Source organism: Olea europaea, unplaced genomic scaffold (assembly GCF_002742605.1).
Source record: "Olea europaea var. sylvestris unplaced genomic scaffold, O_europaea_v1 scaffold312, whole genome shotgun sequence".
NCBI lineage: Eukaryota > Viridiplantae > Streptophyta > Magnoliopsida > Lamiales > Oleaceae > Olea > Olea europaea.
In genome coordinates, this window is record NW_019249964.1 from 417046 (window position 1) to 431017 (window position 13972).

The 13972-nt window shown below is 32.1% G+C and overlaps 2 long non-coding RNA genes across 3 annotated transcripts; both read right to left on the reverse strand.

Moving 5' to 3' along the window:
* Positions 1–3707: 3707 nt before the first annotated feature.
* Positions 3708–4512, reverse strand: LOC111385302. The gene is made up of 2 exons (XR_002701034.1): positions 4452–4512; positions 3708–4059 (listed from the first exon to the last, which is right to left on the reverse strand). It is a non-coding gene; the product is annotated as an uncharacterized LOC111385302 (long non-coding RNA).
* Positions 4513–6521: 2009 nt separating this feature from the next.
* LOC111385310 lies at positions 6522–11012 on the reverse strand. Of its 2 annotated transcripts, XR_002701049.1 has the most exons (4): positions 7960–11012; positions 7590–7880; positions 7284–7484; positions 6522–7061 (listed from the first exon to the last, which is right to left on the reverse strand). It is a non-coding gene; the product is annotated as an uncharacterized LOC111385310 (long non-coding RNA). The 2 variants fall into 2 exon arrangements; XR_002701048.1 differs by lacking the exon at positions 6522–7061 and having other exon boundaries at positions 7257–7484.
* Positions 11013–13972: the final 2960 nt, after the last annotated feature.

The window sequence follows — 13972 nt, forward strand, 5'->3', positions numbered from 1 at the left end:
ATTGATATTCAATTTCAAGATTAAAATTTTCATTTTATTGATGTAATTGACCTTCAATTCTTGTTAGGTTTGGATATTCTCTTCCAAAATATGTAAATTGACATCTTGTTCTTAATAAATTCTACGATGTGGATGTGTGTTGAGAGGCTAGAGAGAGCTATCTTCAATGGCTGCCCATGTTTTGTACTTAATAGAAGGTGAAATTAGGTCAAAAAATACATCCAATTGATTTTCAAAAGTGTTTCAATAAAATAGGGGAAGTTGCATTCACGTGTCGCACATGGTTATGACTCGCACAGCCTTAAAATTTTTTTATCATATTTTTCTCTTCCGATATCCAATTGAGACTATTTAAAGTGAATTGAAAAGCTATCTCAAAGTGTTATAATTTTTATACAAATATGATTTTTCCAATTTGAAGTTTGTTATGGGAGAAACGAGTCTCAATTTAAAGCTGAAAATCTGAAGCATAATTGTGCAGATGAAAATTGATTATATTTCGATTTTTCACTTCTTTGATTTCTAATTACTTCCAATTGATCATATATGATCTTCAATTTTCATTTTGTGGTCCAAATCAACTATTAAATATTTGCACTTTGGTCCCCAAACTTTAAATTTCCTTCATTCTGCCCTTTTTCGCTCATTTTGTCTAATTCATTCAATTTTCATCGAGTTTTATCTAACAAAATATATACATAATGAAGTCATAATTCATCAAAATTCACAACAATTAATCTTATTTAGCGGTCGAGATAAATATACATAATTCACTTTTTATCACGTACTACAAATATTTGAGGTCACAATCACACCACCTCAGAGGTTATAGTCATATAACGTGATGATAACTTTGTACGAAATGACAATTTTCTAAAAACATATGTCTTAGGTCACATTCTTAAATTTTCATATATACTTAAAAATTATATATTGTCACAAATGTTAGACTGGGAGACACAACTCAGGGCTGACCCCGAGAATTGTAGGCTCTAGGTGATTAAGTTTTTTTGAGGCCTTCAAACATTATTTTATTTTATTTTTTTTTATAATCGTAACATTACTTAAATATTTGACCAAATAATATTTCTATATTATAATGAAGATTTCATGCAATTAAAGAGATAGAGTAACAAAATAAAACCCCGAGATAGAGTAACAAAATAAAACTCCTCTCACAACTCGAGAGATTAGACTAGTATAATATTTAACATTCTCACATTTTGAGATGCAAAAGGAATAGGTACACACATTTGAGTTATTAAATTTTTATTGAGGAATTAAATAAAAGAATGCAAATATAAATTTCATATATCAAATTAAATATTTCTTACTAACATAGAGAATATATAATAATTTTTATCTCTTTATATTTTGTGTACTGTGAAATAATATAATACGTGCAATTTTGTGGCTGAAATGAAACTGTCCTTAATTTTGATTTCCTTTGTCAAAGTGCTATATTTCTTAATTAACAAAAATGAAAAAGTAAAATAATTTAATGATGCCAGATCTGCTTTCCTTATGCTAAGGTCAAATTTGTTTTGAAGAAGGCTTGGGCTTTGTGTTGAAGATATTATTTGGAAGGATCATCATAATATTCTAAAATTAGTAGTTTTTTTTGCCCCTTTTTTTGTGAGGCCCTCAAAATTATGAGGCCCAAGTCCATTGCCTTAGGCCAGGGCCAGCCTTGACACAAGCACACAATTTATAGGCTATAGTTGACAATCACACAACGTATCAGATCACAGTCACTTATAGATTGTTCACAAATTCTATGCTTCACAAATGGATGGAAAAATGACGCAGAAACTGGGGCCAATTATTCTGGAGAAATTGTGGACAAGAAGGAGACAATTGTTCTAAAGTAAGAACGTTGGGATTTTGTGTCAATTTCTTCGTATATTCTGGATAATCTTGGCATGAAGGTCCGTAATTCTATTTTCTGTTTTATGATTTATGAGAAAATTGAGGAGGAAGATATCATTGTTTGTTAAAGAAGTGATAAGATGAGAAAATAATCATCAACTATCCTTTATTAATCATCAATTTAAGTCACATTACTCTCTTACTTAATCCATTATTTATAATTTTATGAAAAATAATGGACTGATTTTTGAAAGAATTCTACAAATTTGACATTTTCAAAATTTTATTTTTAAAGAATGATAGTTATAGTTTTTTCCTCATATTTTTAACTTTCACTAAACCTATTAACTTTGATTTCTTTGGAAGTTACTTAAGATATCTCTTTCAATATTCTTTTCCTTCTAATAGGTAAAAAAGCCTTTCAGTCTCTTATCCATTCTAAAAGAGATTGGTCTAAAACCTGTTTTCTATAGGGTCTTAGATAAGTTAAGTACGAAAATTATTTGCTATAAAATGATAGGGGGAAAATAAACCCTGTTTTCTCATCCCACGTGTTTTTTTTTTTTTTTTAATTTAACAATTGAGCTCAAATGTATAAGCTCGTAATATAAATATCTATAAATTTTGACTATACCCGAAATTCTTACTTGATAAATTCAATTCACGAGAATATCATACATCTTGTAGCCAAAATAAAATCCTCAAAAATAATCGACTTACCTCTAAACTTTATTGACATCACCTATTTTAAAAAATTCTTGATAGTCAAGTATGTGCCAGCTATATGATATACATCCACTCAGTGACTAGACCAATTTAATGAAATTTGCCACTTGTACATTTCTCCTTTACATCATTCTTGACATTATTATCGTTTTCAAAAAATATGTAGACGGAAAAACAATATTTTTTTCTTATTGGTGAAAGATAGTTTGCAATCATGTGGCAAACTGTCTAACTTAGTGTATATCATGCATGATTGCCAATAAAACATTAATAAAGTAGGGTGAATTTCATTTATAGTCATTGGACTTTAAGGGTCCGTTTGATAGCATCGTATTTCATGGAAAATATCACAATCGAGAAATTTGTTTTCTAAATTGACTATTTGATATGAAAGTGGAAATAAAGTACAAATTTCAAAGTACAAATACTTAAAGTATGTTTTTGGTCATTTTCACAAAAATTGAATTCTTATGATTTTGGTGTTCATTTCAAACTTACACGGAATTGGTTTGCCTTTTTCACGTTTACTATCACACGAACCCTTAGTAAAATCTCAATTGAGTCACCAAACTTAATTATTCTAAATTGGGTTAGTAAACATTAATTTAGTTTCAAATATCTCGTAGTTTTGTCGAATTTATTCCGTAAATAATTTTCATTGCTGGCATATTTTTTGTGATACTATCTATAGATCGATGAAAATTCACTTGATGCATCTCCAATAACAATGAGCATGCTTCTATTTCAAATCTGAGGTAACTTTTATACGTGGAAAACATTAAGTCCTTTTTATTATTTTCCCTTCGAAAAATTTCTCAAACACTTCGAATTCTCAAAAAAAATAAAAATAAAATAATAATAATAATAATAATAATAATAATAATAATAATAATAATAATAATAATAATAATAATAATAATAAAATCCAAATAATCTTGAAGTTGGTAAAAATTTATAGCCTTTTTTCTCGTCTCTAAAATGCAATGTTGTTTTAAAAAAAGGGGGTAAATAGTAAATGAAAAGAAAATTTTAGCAAAACTATTATTATTAAGGAATCACTTGACTGGAGATTGGGTTTAAATTAGGATTTAAATAGCAGCATATACATAAAGGAATACGACACAATTAAATTTCATATATTTAAGTAAAAGATAAATGGAGACAAATAACGTAGTACCAACATATTAAGTCGGTTCAAGAATAACTCATTAAATACAATCCTCATGATTTGAAAACCAATTAATGGCTCCAAAATCTTCTATCGATGTTTGAGGAACGTCTTGTATCACCTTCTCATGACCCTTAGGATAATAAATTCCAGTTCGATCATCTGGAATCCACCAAGTAGGATCATGTTGTATAGCGATACTTTTATTCTTCGTCTCCTCCCCGTTCAATTTGACCTTGTCACTCATCATGTCCGGCGGACCACTCTTTCGATGGTAGGCTTTCCTCAATATTGGCCTGTTTTAAAAGAATTTATTATAAGAAAAAAAGGGGATTTCTCATCGTGCATTAGTTGATTGTACATATTTCCTAATGTGATAGATAAAATAAAACAAAAAATATTACTTGATACACAAACATATATGTATTGACATGGAGTTGGGAAGTTAATTGCTCTGCTTAATTAAAAGATTAATGACATAAAATTATAATGATTTGTCAACATTTGGTTAGGATAATAAGGGGACGGAGGGGTTGTATATTCTATATATGAAAAGTGCTAGAAAAACTATTCTACTTCAGTTTTGTGAAGAAATTTGTTCTATCATAGGATTACAAGTAACTTTAAATGAAAGAAATGTTAAGTATAAATCAAAATTATTATTGAAATATAGAAAATAAAACCTTACTTGAAATGCATGCAGTTGAAGGTTTGTGCTCCTCTACTAGCTGATGCAGTGGCCATTTTTTGTGCTATGGCTAAGGGTACTCCTATTTATACTAAAAAAAAATGGGCCAATGAATTTTATATTAAAATAAATAAATAAATAAAAATAAAAAATTGGATCATTTGGGGTAGTTCCATATAGAATGGGAATGAAATATTTGGCATTTTCTCTTGATTCAAAGCAGACAAGCAAGGTATGGCATTCATTTATGGGCTAGATCTGCCCTCCCCCACTAGCATTTTTTTTAGGGATGAGAAATGAGAATCATAGGATAGAGGGACATAGAATAGCCCATTTTGCATTAAATAGTAATTAAGATTTTGTTGTAGACAAAATTTTAGTAAATCAAATGTCTTACTTTAACAATTTAAGCCTTTGAGATGGTATCTGAGAAATTAAAGTTTATACATCAAATCTCAATGAACCTATTTAAAAAATTATTTACATTATAATCACTGTAAGGATTTCGCAGATGTACCATTAATGATCTGTAAATTCAACAAGAACGTGCATCGGGAGTATCATTTGCTTATGCCACCAACGACATATGTTCCTTTTGATAGGGAAAAATTGTAGCTCGAGAGTCATTGTCTTTTTTCTTAAGCTTAAGTGCTTAAAGTTTTAAACTATGTAGCTCGAGAAAATGATAAAATTCAACATGGGGAGAAACATAATGCATACGTCAAGGTCTCTCTTTCCCTTGTATGTCTCGAAAACACAAAAATTGATGAATAAAAAATGAATATCGAAAAAGCGATTGCTATGTTTGTAAGCTTTAATTAGTGTTATTTGTGTCAATTTCCTTAATAATTTGGTCCAATTCAACTAGTTTGACCACAATTTCTTGGAATTCGGTTTCAAGACAGATAGATTCTTGGACCACAAATTTTCATTAATTGCTTTTTGCCAATTGCTCTAATTTAAAAAGGACAAACAAGGCATGGTCCTATTTTATTGGGTAGATATGCCCTCCCCAATTAAATTTCATTTCGATTATATTATCCACCTCGAATGGTTCGATGAGAAAATGTCCATCCATACCCACATGTACTAAATAATTAGATTGATGTCAGGTTCTTTTTTTCCGGATAATTATTAAATTTATGATAGATTTATTTCATAAACAAAAATTATCACTGATAAAAGCAAAATAATGAATAGGATTTTGTTACTTGTACTGGAATTACCCTATAAAAGGTAGATTGCATTGGTTGCCAACGCCACATTTTTTGGGCAGTGTTCAATGATAGGATGCCACATCCTATAAAGCTTCTATGCATACAACAAAATCGTAATGAACATTCCATTTATTAAGGATTAAAATGTATATTTTAATTCAAATCAAAGTCGATGATTAATTTTAACTACATATATCCTAGGATCTATAACTTTTAAACCATACATCTCATTAAATTTTATCAAAATTTAATAAAAGTCTAATTTAAATCTCCTAGATTAAGTGATGAACAAGACATAGAGATTGATATGAACGTGACTATACACGAACGAGGAGAGCACGTCACCAAATGGGCCGATAGGAAATATAGATTGGCCTTCCAATTAACATAAGGAACTGCTTAAGATGTTTGATATGGGTTCAATGATGTCGAACTTCTTTATTTAATTTTGGCTTTTGCTTTGCTCTGTTAAGTTTTACCTTCTAGTTTATACTAATGTATAATTTTGGCTCCTGTAAGTTGTGCTAGTTCATCAAGGAATGCACTGAAATTTCAGGCAAATTTTTTTTCGATTTGTTAGAATTTCTTTTGTATTTTATCCACCAGAATATATTAGCCCTCAGTTTGACCTCAAATTGTGAAAATACAACATATGCATGCAAAAGATCATGTTTGGTGAAAGATTAGAAGTGAAGAGATTTTGTGGTCTTCGTCATGCTTTAATCACTAAGTCCAAATGAAAAAGAAGACAAGGAATAAAAATTCTGGGAACATTTCCACTACAAGCCACATTCAAACAAAATTAACGAGTAACCTTTTCAGATATATTATTAACACTAATTAACCTTGAAGCATAAGTAAATGCTTCATATCTTGGAACCTACTTACTTACTAAAACACAAAATAAAGCACAATTTCTCGTGATGGGCTTGACTATTAAGGCTTCCCATCTAAAAATGTTGAAATTAACAGATGATCAACATAAAACAATCTATTGTATGTAGAAAACATTGACTATATTAACTTAAACATTGATGCTCTGTCCAGTCGATCGGACTTCAAAAGGCAAAATTTCAGTTGGTACCAACCAACTAAGAGGCCCCCAAGACCAAGCAAATCCAGCTACATAAACGCAAATAGCTACAACCACCAACGTTGCATACCAATTATGCAATTTAGTAGGATTTCCATTTAGACCAAATTTAATTCCAATGCAAACTGTACTAATAAGCTGCATCGTGCAAACAATGATTAATTAAAGTAAATAAAAGCTGAAATAGATAAATAAATTAAGTACAATACCTGGAAAAAAATAACATTTGTAGTCCACCTTCAAGAAAATAAGGAAGCATTAGCTCCAAAACCAATGGTTTTGAACAGGACCGGGGCATTCCTGTGAGTTGTTGGAAGAATGAAATAAAATAAACAAACACCAATTGAGACAATAGAAAACAAAGTCAAATCTATTCCAGAACTCTATTTTGTCATCACTCATTATCAAGTTTGATAGAATGACAAAAAAAATTCATCTAACCAAGTCCAAATTCATTACAGCATTCAAAAATAAAAATAACTTTTGACATTGCACTGCATAGAAATCGAAATCTACTCGCACCAATAATATGCTATTCCAACTTTACAAAAAGACCAGTTTGACATTGAAATGCATTGCAGAATATGCTATTCTAGTTTTACAAAAAGACCAGCTTGCTTGGGACTAGTAATTAGTGAGCATATGAACTTCCTCCATCAAAATGCATTCCCAACTGTCGTGTGTCATTGCTAGTAGCATCATTCATATGTCTTCTACCCAAACCTACAAAATTTAGCTCCATGTAAGTTGGCTTATTACATATTAATGAATGTACTTAATCAATAATGTTTGCAAAAACCATTATGTTCTATATAACAATTGATTTACCTTTCATATTGAATGTAAGACTTGTTGACGATGGAGGGTTGATATATGTGGATTGCAAGTGCTGTGTGAATTGAAGATTTTGATTGCCACCTTGCGTGAAATAACATTATAAGCAAATCGTATATTTTCGTTGAAATGAAATCATAAATGAATGATAACCATAAGGAGTTTTGTATATGAGAAAGGTAGCAGTATTTGTAATGGTTGAGGAGACTGAAAGATGGTTGCAACATTTCCCATATTACTTGTGTAAACCTTTTGTTTCTTCCCTTTGGTTGAACTTGAAGTTGCCTGCAAAAAATGGAATGCTTATTAGATATTATCTCTATAATGACTTGATAACATTTGGATACTAGAAATTGAGCATTACCTTAACTTTGTTCAAACTCGATTCTAGTAGGCTCTTCTTTCGAAGTTTCTTAGGGGCACCTTTTCTTTTCGCGCATTCTGGATCTCGTATGCTACCATTTCCAGTATCCTCTGTTGTTCCATAGTCAAATGATATCTGAGTAATATGCGGGGAGACATTACTACTACAACTCGACCTCAACGTCATCATCTGTTTACATTGACTGTCAATCTAATCAATTATGGCATCAGATTTGACTTCATCATCTGCAGTCGTGTTAGCTAATGTAGCAAACCTTTCACACATTTTGTCGTACTTTAATTGTCCAGGAGTACTAATCCAACCATCATAGTCCACTACTACCCTCGTGTGGGCTCTACTGACATCTCGTTGCCATTTTTGTAGTATATATCATTCCGATACTGATTTAACATTGTTACGAATCAATACCGCGACCATATATCTGCAAATAATCCCCTGAAACTCAAAATTATGACAACTGCAAGTGATTTCACATTTGTTGTTTTTGAAATGAGACGAAAAAGGCTTTTTTCTTAGAACGCTCGTTATGTATTACGTCCTCTCGTATTTCGTAGATCGGCCCGATAATCCCTCCGAAATAGATATGAGGTCGCAATAAACCTTACCAGTGAACTCCTCCTGAACTTTTTTGAATTTTTTGAAATTGTGTAAACATCTTGGAATTTCTTCTCCATTTCATATCTCGTTGCACATGGTACCATTTGTGAGAACGACTTGAAGTCTGCTTGAAACTCCTTCTCAACCTTATTTTCAGTGCTCGTTCGTATTGTTCAACAAATTGCTTCAAAGTTGTCTTCGAATGTACATAATCATCAAAGAATGCATTCATACTCTCATTGCGTTGAGTTGTTGACATCCTTGCCCAAAATGTGGCTTTCAAATAGCAAGGTGCCCAAAGTTCTCTATTCTCATACAAACCTGCCAACCACTTATTATCATACAAGTTAAACGTTTCGATCATCACTCTCCAGCCATTCTCGAATTCTTTTACAAAATGACAATTATAAACCAAACTGTGAATGGTTGTAAATATTGAACCTTTATCCACATGGTATCCAAACTTCTCAAGCAATTTCTTCAATATATGCCACAAACATCATCTATACTTTGTATTGGGGAAAACGATTTGGATTGTATTTTGCATAGCCCTATCCTGATCTATAATTATCCCATGTAGAGCTTGTCCATGCATGCATTATGGCCAGGTTCAAAATCACCACACAAATGTCTCCGTATCCTCATTCGATAGCAAACCACATCCAAAAAGCGTCGACTGTCCATGATGGTTCACTCCAACAAAAAGGGCAAATGGTATATTGTAATTGTTAATGAGGTATGTGATGTCGAATGTGACAATATCACCAAACTTCTTATACACTTGCCTATTCCTATTATCTGCCCAGAAAACATTCTTTAGACGCAACTCATCATCCAAATCAATACTAAAGTAAAAGCCCGAGCACTGTGCTTGCATTTTAGTGAAGTATGATTGTATTGCTGCTCTGTCCCCTTTTCCAAGCCTTAAACACCTAACTTTTTCGATGTAGTTTTAACAATCCTTTTCGATGCAAGTCATATTTTCATATCCACCTACTTCAACAACAGCAGAGTTGAAACTCTTGTGTAATGGAATTTCGGCCATGTCATTTACTTCAAGTCACCGTTTCACATGTGCACTCAACTTTCGGTTGCATCGATATAGCCTAGACTTCGAAGTGCTTGTCTTATGATTGTGGTCTAGGTGTATCGTGCAAATTCTCCATAGTGATCCCGGCTTTACATCCACTTTGAATGGTTGCTTGTGACTTCAAAGAACTGGTTGTATTTCTGATTCTTTTTCCTTCACGACTACAAACAAATATAATATTTCTCAATACTCCATCATCATCCTTTCTTGAATTTCTTTTTCTAACTAGAAAACCAATTTCGTATGCAAATCTTTTGTAAAAATCGAACATTTCATTTTCATCCTTAAATTTCATACCCACCTCAGGCACAATAACACTATCTCTAACTAACATATCATCACCCAGTATGTTTGTATTTTTCACAACATTCTCATTATCGGACTCCATCAGTATAATGTCATCCACATATTCCAAAATTTCTTTCCTTGCAACAAACAAATCAATTATAATTTCGAATAATGTACAACAACATAATTTATCTAACGATAATTCAAACTTCACATACGAGAAAATTACATAACAAATCCCCTAAATCTAAATGGCTATTCAAACCTCACATTATGCTGTCATCATAGCTAAAATGAAAAAAAAAAAAAAATCCCCAGCCATTACAAAATAGTAAAAAATCTTACATCCGAAAAATGCAACATTATTAAGCCATTCATAACAATGAAATACATAATCAATGCGAACCAGTACATTTTTCAGTCATCTCTTGGCTGAACGATGTTAGGTTAGGTCCAGTGGATATGTAGCCAAATGTTGGATGCTAGATTTTCCCTATTTTCCATGTCGCCGAAGAATGGTGTAAAAACAATAACTAAATAAATTAGTAAAAATTGGATTAGTACTCTTAGACAATCGAAGTTTACAAAGTATACAAAAATTAGATTCTTCACACTTGGTAGTAGAGAGAAATCAAAAGATTGACTAGCAGATTCCAATAAAACAATGAGCCATTAAATCAAACACTTGCGAGGCAATGTTAAAAAAGATGTAGTTTTTCTATTATATAAAATGGCCCAGAATGTGAAATTCAATTAGTGAACAATCCCAAAACCAAATAGACAAAATCATTGATAACTGTGGGTAGTTTACTTTTAAATTGTTAAAAGTATTTGTGATGTTTCCACCAACTCAAACAATGGAAGAAAGCGAGAGATTGAGAAAATTAGTTGAACAATACCCATTAATTTGTTGAATAGAGGTATTTCCAAATCTCAGTCACAGGAGAGTTTGAGACGTAGTCGAATTTCTCCCCCATGTGGTGGTCTGAAATCGTTCCAAAATTTGCCCTAGATGATGGAAAATGGTTTGAAATGGGCGCGACACGTTTGCAATAAGTTTCCCTCCCTTTCTTTTCTTTTCTTTTTATTTTTTTATCCATTTTCCAGGTTATGAGGTCAAGCCCTATGTCAACAATTATGGTCAAGTAGCATAATTGCTAATAATTTATGATTAAAAATGGCCGTTTTTTATTGATGATAATATTTTTAAAAAATGAATAAATTTTACTTATCAATAGGTTTTTTTCATTATTAAATAAATTAATAAATTATAAAAATTATATATTAGTTCAAAAAGTTCATGTCGGTAGTTAAGTACAAATTTAAAATAGTTTAATATTATGAAATTTTATGTCATAATATAAGAAATATAAATATTTAATAATTTAATTTTTGAAAAAAATTTCATTAATAAAAAGAAAAAAATTTAAATAGCCATGAAAAATTCTATTGATAATAAAATAACGGGTTAATTTCAAAAATAGTCACTAAAGTTTAAAACTTGCAGAAACGGTCACTGAAATTTACAAACTTGTAGAAATGGTCGCTCAAATTTTTCAGATTTTTGGGCGAGGTTTGCGGCAATTTTCCGGCAACTTCTGACTACCAAGACCGCTGGATTTTGATACTTTTGGAAAGTCCATAATGTCCTTTTCAATTACCACCCAAAATCTCTTCATAACTCCAAAGGATTCGGCCGGAATTAGTCCATAAAATCAGCTCCCCAAAATCTAAAAATCTGCCAAGATTTTTAACATTTTCATATTTTCAAATTTTGGGGATCTGACTTTGTGGGTTTATTTCGACCGAATCCTTTGAAATTATGGGAAGATTTTGGTTGGTAACTGAAGAAGATATTGTGGGTTTTTTAACGATATCCAATCCAGCGGCCTTAGTGGTCGGAAGTTGCCGTAAAATTGTCGCAAATCTCGCCAAAAATTTTGAAAATTCTCGACAGATTTTCAGATTTCAGGGAGCTGACCTGTGGGCTTATTTCGGTAGAACCCTTTGGAGTTATGGGAAGATTTTGGGTGGTAATTAAAGAAGACATTGTGGGCTTTCCAATGGTATTCAAATCTTACGGTCTCGATGGTCGGAAGTTGCTTGAAAATTGTCGTAAAACTCGTCAAAATATCTGAAAAATTTGGGCAGATTTTGGGGAGCTGACTTTGTGGGCTTAATCCGGTCGAATCCTTTAGAGTTATGGGGAGATTTTGGATGGTAATTGAAGAGAATATTGTGGGCTTTCCGGCAGTATCCAAATCCGACAGTCTTGGTGGTTGGAAGTTGCTTGAAAATTGCCACAAGACTTGCCCAAAAATCTGAAAAATCTAGGTTACAGTTTTTACAAGTTTGTAAACTTCAGTGACAGTTTTTCTGAAAACGCTCTAAGCTTCGGTGATCGTTTCTGCAAGTTTTAAACGTCAGTGACCACTTTGTATTTTTTACGTAAGTTCAATGACCGTTTGTAAAATTAACCCATAAAATAACACTTAATAAAATGACTTATCAATCGGTAATATTAAAAACAATAAAAATAGTATTTGAACTTAACTAGAAATGACAACAATAAGATGAATTTCGATTCATCGGTTCCAAGGATAGAGATGGTGCCAAAAGATTTGTCGCGATTTGGGACGGAACGGGGATGAGGATCACAGTACATCCTCGAACCCAGCCCTATTTACCCAGTTCATAAATAAATAAATAAATAAATAATAATAATAATAATCATCATCATTATCATCTACTATTGGAGGCTTGTGGGCTTAATTAGTCCTTTACATATTAGGTTTTAATGTCCATTAGTCCATTAAGGATTATGGGCTTATATTGGAAACAATTTTGAGGAAATTAGACTCCCCACTCTAAAAAGTGAACAAATTAGATTAAGGGGGTGTTTGATAGACGTTTTTATGTAAAAATGCATTTTAGAATAGTAAATTGATGTGAAATGAGTGGTTGAAAAATAAGAAATTTTTTTTGATTTACGTGTAATATTATTTTAATAAAGGATGTGTGGTTGAAAAAAATAAAGAGAAAAATACATTTTGAAGAAAATGGCCTACCAAACAGTACCTAAACAAATTAAAACCTCTAATGACCATAATAATTATGCCCTAAAATCTCCCAAAATCCCCAAAACCAGTTGATTACAGAGAGAAATCCTATCTATTATCTGTCTTAATCCATTGGGTTTTAAAACTCGAATCTCAACCTTATCTCTGGAATAAGTCCATTGATGAAGTAGCCTTCCATGATGGCATCAGAGATATCTGCTGATGGTGCTTACAACGGCTCAAACATCTGTAGATATTCTATTCTCTCATTGTTCCTTCCTGCCGCAGTGTTAAGAATCTCTCTCCGAGGTCCCGTCTTACGTCAATTGGAATTGATCCACTAATTGAACCTTCAGTTCCTCCCAATTATGCATCCGTTTCCAACACTATGCCATCGATACCAAGACATAGGCGTATTGTTGTAGCCTCTAATTGCTGTACTTCCGTTATTTGATTCACAAATAAATAGCATGCCACCTTGCAAACCCACCCCTCCGGATTTTTTTACTCCAAATAATGGTATCTCCAACCTCTGGTATCGACATTTCGAACGCTACTGCGCTACGATTACTTCATTCATTTCCTTGCTCTCTTCTTCTATCCCTGGGGTTACAACAGAATTTATAGTGAATCCAGATGGTTGAGTATCTTCCTTCCCTTTTATTTTCAGTTCTTTCCTGCACTTCCTAACAAGTCATGATTTATTTGAATTCTTCCATCATCGTGGTCAATTTCTTCTCTATATTCTGCACTCTATGAAATTCTGATGTCATCGAATAACGAGTCCAGTCTGAAATTCTTCCATACATCCTGCAAGATCTTGGTGATAGCTCTCAATTCTCCCTTCTAGTTCCTCACTTTATCTGTTAAGAGTCAACTCCACTTATACCAACTTGATATATCAATGGCTGTTATGCAATAGAAACAAGAGCAAACATGAAGGCAGAAACAAAAAAAA